We start from the raw sequence: 13,098 nt of genomic DNA, 5'->3' as shown, positions 1-13,098 counted from the left end.
TTGAACAAAGATATTATAAGTTAAATGTATGTTTAACTAAAAACAGGTATAAAAATACTTAGGAAACTACATAAAAATCTAGAAAGTCTAAATATCTATTATCAAGTAAAGAACTGTATATTCTTAAGATAGAATATCATGCTTAAGTAAAATTAAATGACTGACAGTTATACACAATGTGTTCAGGAACATAATTATAAGTAAAAAAAAAGTCCTAGGAGAGTATGTACAGTAAAATGCCACTTTTATAAAGCTCACAAACAGGCAAAAATTGAACAATATATTGTTTAAGCATATATACCTGCATATATTATTTTTAATGTTTTATATGTAATATATAATTATTTCAATATATGTAGGTATATATTTGTATATGTTAATATATGTATGTTTAATATGTATCAATTATTTTTTAAAGTTTAAGGAATGAATTATACAAAATTCAAGAGATTGTTACACTCATTCTACTTATATTTATTATGCTTTATAACTTACATAAATATCAATGATATAATATATTTAATATCTTATCAAAGCATAATTGTGACAGAAAAGTTATTTTTCCTATGGTTATTTTTATAATAAAAACTCATTAAATTATATAAGCCTCTCCATTTGAACTCTTAGTTCACTTAAGTTTTAATTTTTTAAACTTAAGAAGTACCTTTTTAAAATCCCTTGGATATAATATTTTTATTTCACTTTGTTTTTGTAATGACTAACAATTTCACATTACCCCTTTTAATTTAAGAGTAATTTAGGAGGATATGACTAAATTTCCAAGTGTTCTTTTAAAATTAATATTTTGTTAGTAATCTAGAGCCATATTGCTTTGCTGTTAGAGAATTTACTGATATAAATATTACTTTTAAGATTACTTGAAGTTTTATTTTAGTCAAATATATAATCAATTTTATATAAATTGGATATGTTGTTTATAAAAATGTGGTGAGGTTTCCTATATCTATTCAACTTTTACAACTATATTACAGAGGATCTATATTCTTTATTCTCTGCTTAACATATAAAATAATTGTGTCAGAATAATCCATGACCATTATTTTCGTCTGTTTATTCTTATATATCAGGTTTTACCTTACAAAATTAATCATATGCAATTATGTGTATGTTGTATGTCTTCTGGTTTTAAGGGCTTATCAAAATATAAACTATTAATATAAAATTATATACCTTCATATAACAATCAGTTAATTGATAATAAAATATGTTCAAGACTAGGAGTATAGGAAATAATACTAAAGAAATACATCAGATAGATACATTTAAACAAACTGTAGTAATTATAACAAATTATCTTCCATTATTAATTTTGGTGAACTTAATATTAAAACTGGCTCATATAGCATGAATAAAAATAATTGCATAGAGAAGCTATATTTCTAGTAGAGAAACCAGGACAAATATAACCTATGTGAAGTACTAAAAAAGTTACAGGAGCAGCTAGTTATAGTTTGCCATTTATTGATCTAAAATCTTGAGGCACTGGGAATATTTTATAAAATGGTGTTATAATTGGTTCCTCATTTGTAAAATACAGTGCTTGAACCAGAATAATAAGTAAGATCCCTTATAGCTCTATGTTATTTATTAGAGGTAATTAAAAATATCTCTGTAGAGAAATGTAAAAGAATATCAGCAGTTTCAAGTAGGATTTCTCAAAGTATGTTCTTAGAGGACAGGATAAGGGTAGAAGCAGACTGTGAAGTGAAGGTATGAACTGCTTACTGAGATTGTAGCAATCCTCACCAGCTTATGTTAGAATATCAGATGTATAAGTCAACCTTTTTCTTCAATAAGATGAAATGATTTTATTAGAATGGCTAATATAAATCATGCATGACAAGGTCTACAAAGCTTTTCGTTCCTTTACTTCACTATGAGAATGAAGAAAGGGGCCAGACCACTGTTTTGATCTGCCCAGGTCTGCAGCAACCTGATAATTTATTGATGGAAGAGTAGGTTTACAAAGAGTTCATTTCCAAAGTTGATCCCTTCAATAGTTCTAATCTATAGCTAGGGGACACAGTATGATGATTTCATGTTAAAATAGTGTGGTTAAAAAAGCTTCTTCAAACAAGTTTTTCAACTAAAATCTTTCAAATAAGGTCAACTATTTTCAAAAGTCCAATGCCTTTTTGAGTACAATAATTTTCATTGTATAGGGATAAAAAATTAATTATGTCAATTTTCAACCCCTCACTACCTGTTCTCTTTCAGCAGAAAGGATTTTCAGCCTGTGCATATAACAAATGCCATTTATTGAAGCCAACTCATTGGTTGGTGACTCTTAATTCATATATTTTCACAGCTTCTTATTCTCTGAAAGTTAGAGATGGAGGCCAAGGGTAAGGTGGAAATGGGTTTTTTAGGAGTCAAAAGCTCCAGGGGATGTGGCTAACTGTGTGTATGTAAGTAAGGTTTTGACTGTTCTGAAAACCTTTCAATAAAACTGATAGACTCGACTATAGAAATACACATGATTTTCTAAACGCTTTGATGCCAAGACTATTAAAAGAAATAAAATGAAAATCTTCTACTGTGATATTTTCTGCCTCCAGTGACCTAACTTTATGACAAAATAAAAGTTATAGAAAAATACATAAAGTTAAATATAATTGGAACACCTGGGTGGAAAAATGTTTATAAATGGCATTACTGCCTTCACTGTAACAACATGAGCAGAAGTCCTATAATCATGTTCAGTGGTAATATGGAACCATATGTGGTGAAATAAAATACAGGACAAATATATAAATACATCTGCTGCTACAGATTTTCAGCCTTTTAACACTCGTAGATGTCTGTTTAGGGTCTGACTCTGACTATATCCTACTGTTTTATGTATTTTTTCTGTAATTTTGTGAGAGTAACAGAGCCAATTTGCAGATTTCTTCTAGATGCTAATTCTTCGCTCAACTTTTAGAGTGTTGGGGCCGTAGTACTTTTTTTCTGAATGAGTAACCTCAAAAACAAACACTTTTGGCACCATCTTAGGTACTTAGTTAAGGTCTCATAATATGCCTATAATAAAAACCTAATAATTAGCCTGGCAAAGCAATGGATATATCATCATATAACCATATCCAAATGGCTTGACCACTAGAAATCTTGCAAGACAGGCATGGGTTTAAAGATTCTCAATGTCTTTCATTGCCTTTCTCTCCCTCTCCCTCTCTCTCCTGTGCCCCCACACACAGAGGGACAGATGTTCTTCTATGTACAAAATATAATTTTGAAAAACCAATAATATAAAATTGAATTTTTCTCCTGCAGTATAAATGGATTACAAAAATTACATTTATTACTTTAAATGTAAAGTTAGCTAAACTGTAAAATGTGTTAATTGTTAGTTAATGCCTACAGGCTTTGTGGTAACATCTTCTATCTTAAACTTTCATGGTCTTGTAAGATAGGAATGGACAGAGACATATCATGTATTTCATTTCACAATCATTTACAGAATGTATAAGCATTGATAAAAGTGGAAATGTTTTATTTTTTCTTTACTAGTGAAGTGATTATGAGTGAAAGAAAAATTTAATATTTGGCTCAAAATTTGGCACACAGTGATATTCTGAGTAGAAAAATATACTGCCTTTTGTATAAAAGCATTTATACATTTGGGGGAATATATCCTTACTTAAGGTTTTGTTTGTGCTCTGATTACTTTCTCTACCCAAGTATGACCCAGATAATTTAATGTTTGTACATAAGAAAAATTTATAACTGAGAAGTTATTTTTTAGGTATTCAAAATAAAGAAAATGAAATATATTTTTCTTCTAACATTTGTGTGTGCAAAATATATATGCACAGGACTCAAAATACTATAAACCTAGGAAATTAATAAGTTTTTAAATAAGATATACTAAAAAAAGAAAACTAATCATTTTCACTCCTCTTGGAATCTCTATACAAAGTGTCTTAATTTCTGTATCCTCTAATTTTCTTATCTCTTAAATGAAAAGCAGTGAAGATACTGTTGATATTCATTGTTCACGGATTCCATATTTGCTAATTTGCCTATTAACTGAAATTTATTTGTAAGCCCCATAGCAATATTTGCAGAGATTTCTGGTTACTCATAGACCATGCACAAGAGCAATAAAGTTTGCATTGGTCAATGTTCACATTCCCAGATGAGATCAAAAAATGCAACATTCTGCCTTCCTGTTTCAGTTCTCATACCATAAACAAGTGTCCTTTACATGGTCTTATTTAGTGCCACAATTTTTGTATTTTTGTGCTTTTTATTGGTGATTTTGCTGTTTGAAATGGTCCCCAAGCATAGTGGTGAATCTAATGTCCTAAGAGCATGAAGGCTGTGATGTGCCTTACAGGGGAAAAAAGAAAAATGTTTATATGCTTCATTCAGGCAGGAGTTATAGTACTGTCCACTATGACTTCAATGTTAATGAATCACCACTGTATATTAAATACGGTGAATTTAAATAGAAACCCACATAAAACAAGGTAATGTACTGATTCACTGATGACTGTTGTTACCTGAGGTGAGTAGAAACCTAACCCGGTATTTCCCCTAGGAGCAATGGTTCAGTGTGTTAGTCTGCTAAGGCTGCCTGCCATAACAAAATACCATAGACTGGGTGGCTTAAACGACAGAAATTTATTTTCTCACAGTTCTAGAGGCTAAAAGATCAAGTTCCATCTAATTCATTTTCTATTGAAGGCTCCTGGCCACCTTCTCACTACAACCTCACGTGGCCTCTCCTCTGAGTTCATGAGTGTGTGTGTGGTGGGGACGAGGAGGTGGGGGGAGTGTTCTCTAGTTCTCTAATGTCACTTCTTGTAAGAGTACTAGTCCTATTGGATCAGGGGTCTCATCCTAATGACATCATTTAGCTTTATTAATATTATCTTTGGAGGCCCCATCGAAAATACAGCCACACTGGGGGTAAAAGATTCAGCATATGAATTTAGGGGACACAAACATTCAGTTCATAACATTCTGTATTCATTTACTAAATGTATGCAGCAATTTCATAAAACGAAACTACCGTGAATAATGAAATCAACTATATTTCTCTGATGTTTGAGGCCCAAATGATAATACTAACTATAAAACAACACACTTCAGTGAGAGAAAGGTATTGTTCTTCAAAATGTTTTAAGTACTCTAAATAAGTTTATTGTCTACCCAAAAGTAAAGCAGAAAAGTGAGATTGTAAATACCAATTTTATGGAAATGAATTATCCACAGAAATATCCATAGTCACCTATGAATCACATTATTCATTTTATTGCTATCTTAAAATGTTTTGTAATTTTTATTTACTAGAAATGAAGTCTGTTTTAGAAAGTTTTATAGAATTTTCCAATATTATTATAATTTTTCCTTTTTCCTGCATTTCTACTTGTTTTGCTGTGCACATATATTATATAAATTACATATATGATAGAAAGGATACATACCTAGAGAAAGGATTGCACTGTTTGATGCATACAGAATTATAACAAATATTTTTCATACATTATGTTTTTTCATTGCATAACATCCCTCTTTATTTTTAGTTTTGTTTTTATTTTTACTGTTCATTATACTATTATTTCTATTTTCTGTTATTTGTCTCTATCTTATTTTATTACTTATTTTCACTTTATTTTCTTCCTTTATTTCAATGTGCATTTGAAAGAGTATGTAGTTTTTTTTTTATTTTGTCTGTTTCCAAACAGTCTTAATATTTAATAGCAAAAGTTAGCCTACTACTATTTAGTGCAAAAGCTATAATACTTAATTTTATTTCTTCAACCTTAGTTTGTTTTATTTTTTTCATCGTTACTTGTTTACAATTTCACTTTTTCTCTTCTGGTGAAGTCACTGTTTTTTCCATTTTAATTTTCACTTTTCAGCTTCATTTTCCATTTTCTTTTCTGATACTTTTTGCCACTGTCAATCTCCCTACTGTTTCCTATCACTATAAAGCTAAAGAAAAACCTATAGAATGTTATTTTCTTTCTTTTGTTATTCCCCAACTACTAGCCTTTGCTATGGTTCAATAAGAATTGGTATTAATTCTTATTTAAATGTTCAGTAAAATTCTCCAGCACAGTCATCTGGTCCAGAACTTTTCTTTCTGGGGATAAATCAATCTTTTTTCTTGCTATAGTCTGTTGAGATTTTCTATATTTTTTAGTTAGTTTAGGTAATTTGTGTGTTTCAATAAATCCGTTCACTTACTTTAAGTTATCTAATTCATTGGTATATAATTGTTCATAGTATTCTTTTAATAATTCTTTTTATCTTTATAGGGCCAGTACTAACATCCCTAATTTCATTTCTGATTTTAATTATTTGTATCTTCTCTCTTTTTTCAGTATCTTTCCAGCTAAATATTTGTTAATTTTATTTATCTCAAATTTTCTTTGGAACTTTTTCAGTGAATTGTTCACTGTAGTTATTTCACTTTGCAACTTCAGAAATCCAAATTGGTTTATGTTTTTAAATAATTTCTGTGTCTTTATTAATGTTCTCTCTTCAGGGAGAAATTATAATAGCTTTCTTTAATTCTTTAGATATATAATAGTTTACCTTAGTTCTTTGAATATATTTATAATAACTTATTTAAAATCCTTTTCAATCCAATGTCTAGGCTTCTCATGGACAAGTTTCTATTTTATTTTCCTGCTCTCTCTTTCTTTCTTTCTTTTTACTATGTATGGGATAATTTTCATGATTTTCGCATGTATTGTTTTTATTGTTGTTTATTACAGACATTTTAGATGATATATTTTAGCAACTCTGCATATAGATTTCTTTATTCCAAGGCTTATTAGTGTTTGCCTGTGAACTTAATTCTTCTCAAACTAGTTCAGTGAAGTCTATTTCCTCTGCATTGTGCAGCCTCTGATGTTGTTCCTCAGAGAGCACAGCCTTGGGTATATGAACAGTCTCCTTGATCAACAGGGATGACTGTCATTTTAGCCAGGTTCTTTTTGACTGTAACTTTCTTTGATTTACCACTAAGCTTTTGGCTGATCTTCTATTTTATCAAACCCATCTGATAGCCTCCACTAATTGTCATTTGATCGCACTATTGTTTTTGACAATGCCCTAGAGTGTCAGGGATATCAAACTGCTCCATAGTCTGTCTGATCCAATTAAAGTTGAGCCCTTTTGCAGACACAGGATATTGCCAGTCCCTGAGGATTTCTGTGACTTGAGGAGTATCTTTCTTACCTCTTTCCCTGATTCTTTGTGTTAAACTTCTTTTTTTTTCTCCCTTAGCCTTGCCTAAGCAAGACCTCAAAAAATTTGGTTACCAACTCATAACTGTCCCTCTCCATGGAAATCTTTAGTAAAAGGTGAAAGATTTATTCATTTTGAAGAGAAACACGAGTATATTTTTGTGTTAAACTTCTAATTGCTCTACTATTTTTCTTGTCATTACTAGTATTGTGGAACTACCAACATACTCTTAATTACTCAACAAAAACATGTTTCTTATTTTCAACACAACCTTTAGGCATAAACTTTCCCATGGTTCATTTCAAATAAAAACATTCCGCCTTAGGGTAAGCTATGAAACTGTTTTTACAGCCAGTTTCTCCTCTCAGGCAAAGCCCCTGACCCACTGCACTGGAGCTGAGGGTAGGGACAGCAGCTGATTCTCCCTGTACTGTAATATCACTATTCTATGAACAAGTGATGCAGGTGGTAGCCCCTGTTCTCAGCTTGGCTCTCCTTGTGCAAAACATTTGACCTATAAGCAAGCTGGGGTGGGGACAATTGGGGCTAAATATCCTCAACCAGCAGCACCTGAGGTAGTCATTCTGCCCTGTGATATACAGATGGGGAAAGGAAGCCCCAGTCCTCTTTCTTTCAGCCGTTTCTTCCTAGAATACAGCTACTTCAACATAAAGTAAGGGGTATGGTAGATGTCGGTGTCCTGTCCCTCCTGGAGTGAAATCATAGCCATAGCCTGGGAGATGGGAAGAAAGGGAGTTTGGTTTCCTTTGCTATATTCACCTAAAGTACAGCTTCCATCATTCTTTTTTTTTTTTTTTTTTTTTTTTTATTATTTTTTTATTATATATATATTTTTTTTCAATTTAGTTTTACAGAATCAAAGAGTCTAACAGTATATCTTGTTAGATACAGTATGTCCTCATAATGTATACATTATTTCTTGTACAATGATATGAAATAATATGGGAAATATTCATGATAAATTATTAAGTGAACAGTGCAAGTTAAAAACAATAGTTTCATATTTTTTTCCCCACCCCCCCTTTCCCGAGTCAGCACCTTCAAGTGTTACCACTCCCCAAACGGTGTGCAATGCACTCATTGTGTAGGCATGCCCCCATCCCCTCCCCCACCCCCCACCTCAGTCTGATGTCCAATTGGTGTCATTCCCAGATTTGTATTTAGGTGATGATCAGGGAAACCAATTTTCTGGTGAGTACATGTGATGCTTGTTTTTCCATTCTTGGGATACTTCACTTAATATAATGGGTTCCAACTCTCTCCAGGAGAACCATAGAGATGTCGTATCTTCATCATTCCTTATAGCTGAGTAATATTCCATGGTATACATATACCACAGCTTACTAATCCAATCATGTATTGATGGGCATTTGGGTTGTTTCCACATCTTTGCTATTGCGAATTGTGCTGCTATAAACATTTGGGTACACGTACCTTTGTTATAGAATGATCTTTTTTCCTTTGGGTATATGCCCAGTAATGGGATTGCTGGGTCAAATGGCAGGTCTACTTGAATCTGTTTAAGATACCTCCATAATGCTTTCCACAGGGGTTGCACTAGTTTGCAGTCCCACCAGCAGTGTATTAGTGTTCCTGTCTCTCCACACCCACGCCAACATGTGTTGTTTTGGGTTTTTTTGATAAAGGCCATTCTCACTGGGGTTAAGTGATATCTCATTGTGGTTTTGATTTGCATTTCCCTGATGATTAGAGATGTTGAACACTTTTTCATATGTTTGTTAGCCATTTTTATATCTTCTTTTGAAAAATTTCTATTCATGTCCTTTGCCCACTTTTTGATAGGGTTGCTTGATTTTTTCTTGCTGATTTTCCTGAGTTCTAAATAGATTCTTGTTATCAGTCCTTTATCTGATGTGTAGTATGCAAAAATTTTTTCCCATTCTGTAGGTGGTCTGTTTATTCTCTGGACTGTTTCTTTGGCTGTGCAGAAGCTTTTTAGTTTAATCATGTCCCATTCATTTATTTTTGTTGCTGCTGTGATTGCCTTGGGGGTCTTCTTCATAAATTCTCTGCCTAGGCCAATGTCTGTAAGAGTCTTTCCTACATTTTCTTCTAGAATTCTGATTGTATCACGCCTAAGGTTTAAGTCTGTTATCCACCGTGATTTGATTTTTGTGAGAGGTGAAAGCTGTGGGTCCTGTTTCATTCTTCTGCAAGTGGCTAACCAATTCTCCCAGCACCATTTGTTGAATAGGGATTCTTGTCCCCGGAGTATATTCTTTCCCGCTTTGTCAAAAATTAGGTGACTATATGAGGATGGTTCTATATTTGGATTTTCTGTTGTGTTCCACTGGTCTGTGTCCCTGCACTTGTGCCAATACCAGGCTGTTTTAAGAACCACGGCCTTGTAATATAGTTTGAGGTCTGGCAAATTAATACCTCCCATTTTGTTTTTATTGCTTAAAATTGCTTTTGCTATACGGGGTCTTCTTTGATTCCATACAAATTGTATAATTATTTTCTCTATGTCTGTAAAGAATGATGTTGGTAATTTAATAGGGATTGCATTGAATTTGTAGATCACTTTGGGTAGTATAGACATTTTAACAATGTTGATTCTTCCGATCCACGAGCATGGTATATTTTTCCATCTATTTGCAAGTTCTGCTATTTCTTTTCTCAGTGTTTCATAGTTTTCCTTATAGAGGTCCTTTACCTCTTTAGTTAGATATATACCTAGATATTTTATTTTCTTTGTTGCTATTTTGAAGGGTATTGAGTCTTTAATTTGGTTTTCCGATTGACTGTTATTGGCATATATAAATGCCTCTGATTTGTGTATATTAATTTTGTAGCCTGAGACTTTGCTGTATTCGTTAATCAATTCCAGGAGTCTCTTGGTTGAATCCTGGGGGTTTTCCAGATATAACATCATATCATCAGCAAAAAGTGAGAGTTTGATCTCTTCCTTCCCTATTTGGACTCCCTTGATTTTGCTCTCTTGCCTGATAGCTCTCGCAAGGACTTCCAATACTATGTTGAAAAGTAATGGAGACAATGGGCAGCCCTGTCTGGTTCCAGTTCTAAGTGGGAGTGCTTTCAGTTTTTCCCCATTCAGTATGATGTTGGCTGTGGGTTTGTCATATATGGCTTGTATAATTTTTAGGTAGGTTCCATCAATGCCTATTTTGTTAAGCGTTTTTATCATAAAAGGGTGTTGAATTTTGTCAAATGCTTTTTCTGCATCTAATGAGAGTATCATATGATTTTTGTTTTTGCTTCTATTTATGTGGTGAATTACATTTATAGATTTACGTATGTTGAACCACCCCTGCATCTCGGGGATGAAGCCCACTTGGTCGTGGTGGATTACTTTTTTGATAAGTACTTGGATTCGATTTGCTAGTATTTTATTGAAAATTTTTGCATCTATATTCATGAGGGAAATTGGTCTGTAGTTCTCTATTTTTGTTGAGTCCTTTCCAGGCTTTGGTATTAATGTTATATTGGCTTGGTAGAACGTGTTGGGGAGAACTCCATCCTTCTCAATATTGGAGAATAGTTTATGTAGGATGGGCACCAGTTCTTCTTTGTATGTATGGTAAAATTCAGGTGTGAACCCATCTGGACCAGGGCTTTTCTTTTTGGGAAGGTTTTTTATTGCTGTTTCGATTTCAGTTCTTGATATTGGTCTGTTCAGGTACTCTATTTCTTCCTGGTTGAGCCTGGGAAGACTATGTGTCTCTAAAAATTTGTCCATTTCCTCCACGTTCTCCAGTTTGTGTGCATAAAGATTTTTGTAGAATTCATAGATGATATCTTGTATCTCTGTAGCATCGGTTGTGATTTCTCCTTTCATGTTCCTAATGGAGGTTATTAGAGATTTTACTTTTGAGCTCTTGGTTAGTCTAGCCAGAGGTGTGTCTTTTTTGTTTATCTTTTCAAAGAACCAACTTTTTGTTTTATTAATTTCCCTTATAGTTTCTTTGTTGTCCTTTTCATTTAGTTCTGATTTGATCTTAGTAATTTCTCGCCTTCTGCTGGGTTTGGGATCGTTCTGTTCTTCTTTCTCCAGCTCTTTGAGTCTATTCGTTAGGTTGTCTATTTGCATGTTTTCTGTCTTTTTGATATAGGCATTTATGGATATGAATTTTCCTCTCAGGACTGCTTTAGCTGCATCCCATAGATTTTGATAAGTTGTATCTCCATTGTCATTTAATTCAAAGAAATTTTTGATTTCCATCTTGATTTCTTCTTTTATAGAATAATTATTCAGGAGAAGGTTATTTAGCTTCCATGACTTTGAGTAAGAGTGAGGGTTTCTGTTTGTGATCATTGTTACTTTTATTCCGCTGTGATCTGAGAAGATGCATGGTATAATTTCTATTTTTTTGAATTTTTGAAGACATGATTTATGTCCTAGGACATGGTCAATCTTAGAGAATGTCCCGTGAGCTGATGAGAAGAATGTATATTCTGTGGACTTTGGGTAGAATGTCCTATAGATGTCAGCCATGCCTATTTGTTCTAGCATTCTATTTAGGTCTATTATATCTTTGTTTATTTTCTGTTTAGAGGATCTGTCCTGTACTGTCAGTGGGGTGTTAAAGTCTCCAGCTATTACAGTATTATTATCTATCATCTGGTTCAGATCTAGTAGGGTTTGCTTTATGAATCTAGGTGCACCTAGGTTGGGTGCATATATATTGAGTATAGTCATGGCTTCTTGTTGAATTGTGCCCTTGACCAGTATGTAGTAGCCATTTTTGTCTTTTATTATTTTTGTTGGTTTGAAAGCTAAGTTATTGGAAATTAAGATTGCCACACCAGCTTTCTTTTCGTTACCGTTTGCTTGAAATACCGAATTCCATCCTTTTACTTTCAGTCTAAATGCATCTTTGCTCGTTAGGTGGGTTTCTTGGAGACAGCAGATACTTGGCTTGTGCTTTTTTATCCATTGGGACAGTCTATGTCTCTTGAGCGGGGAATTCAAGCCATTCACATTTATTGAGAAAACTGATAAGTGAGACGGTTTTTTGTTCAGCTTGTTGGGTAGAACTTCATTGCAATGTTTTCTCTCCTGAGCCATTGTGGTATCTGGAATTTGATCTTTAGCTCTTGAGTAGTTTTACATTCGTGGATCTTTCTTGTGCTGGTCCGTGTGTAACTCTCTTTTGAGTACTTCTTGCAGGGCTGGTCTTGTCTTAGTGAATTCCCTCAACCTTTGTTTATCTGAGAATGTCTTGATTTCTCCTTCATATAGAAAACTTAGCTTAGCTGGGTACAAGATTCTAGGCTGGGCATTATTCTGTTTCAGAAGCGTGAAAATGGGGCCCCAAGCTCTTCTTGCTTGTAAGGTTTCAGCTGAGAAATCTGGCGTAATTCTGATGGGTTTTCCTTTGTAAGTTACCTGTTTCTTTCTCCTTACAGCTCGGAGAAGGGACTCTTTAGTGGATATTTTGGTCAGCCTGATGACTACGTGGCGTGGTGTTTTCCTATTTGCTATGAATCTCCCAGGGGTCCTTTGAGCTTCTTGAATCTGTATGTCTAGAGTATTGGCAAGGCCTGGAAAATTTTCCTCGATTATGTCTTCAAATAGCTTGTCCAACCCTTGCTTATTGTCTTCTTCACCCTCAGGGATGCCAATAACTCTCAAGTTAGGTTTCTTCACATAATCCCACATTTCTTGAAGACTCAGATCATTTCTCTTACTTTTTTGATCTATCTCTGTGACTGACTTATTTAGTTGAAAGGAGTTATCTTCAATTTCTGAAATTCTTTCCTCTGTTTGATCTACCCTGCTTTTGAGACTTTCCACAGTGTTTTGTAGCTCTCTGAGTGAATTCTTCATTTCTAGGAGTTCAGTTTGGTTTTTCTTCAATATTTCAA

General features: G+C 33.5%; 1 non-coding gene across 1 annotated transcript; it reads right to left on the bottom strand.

Annotated features, from left to right (window-relative positions):
• Positions 1-7,264: 7,264 nt before the first annotated feature.
• On the bottom strand, positions 7,265-7,381 carry LOC138387674 (U5 spliceosomal RNA). Its single transcript, XR_011233945.1, has one exon. It is a non-coding gene; the product is annotated as a U5 spliceosomal RNA (small nuclear RNA).
• Between the last annotated feature and the right edge of the window lie 5,717 nt (positions 7,382-13,098).

Source organism: Eulemur rufifrons, chromosome 1 (assembly GCF_041146395.1).
Source record: "Eulemur rufifrons isolate Redbay chromosome 1, OSU_ERuf_1, whole genome shotgun sequence".
In the NCBI taxonomy this organism is placed as follows: Eukaryota; Metazoa; Chordata; class Mammalia; order Primates; family Lemuridae; genus Eulemur; species Eulemur rufifrons.
Note: the sequence above shows the minus strand (reverse complement) of the source record. Positions and strands in the feature narration are given on the sequence as shown.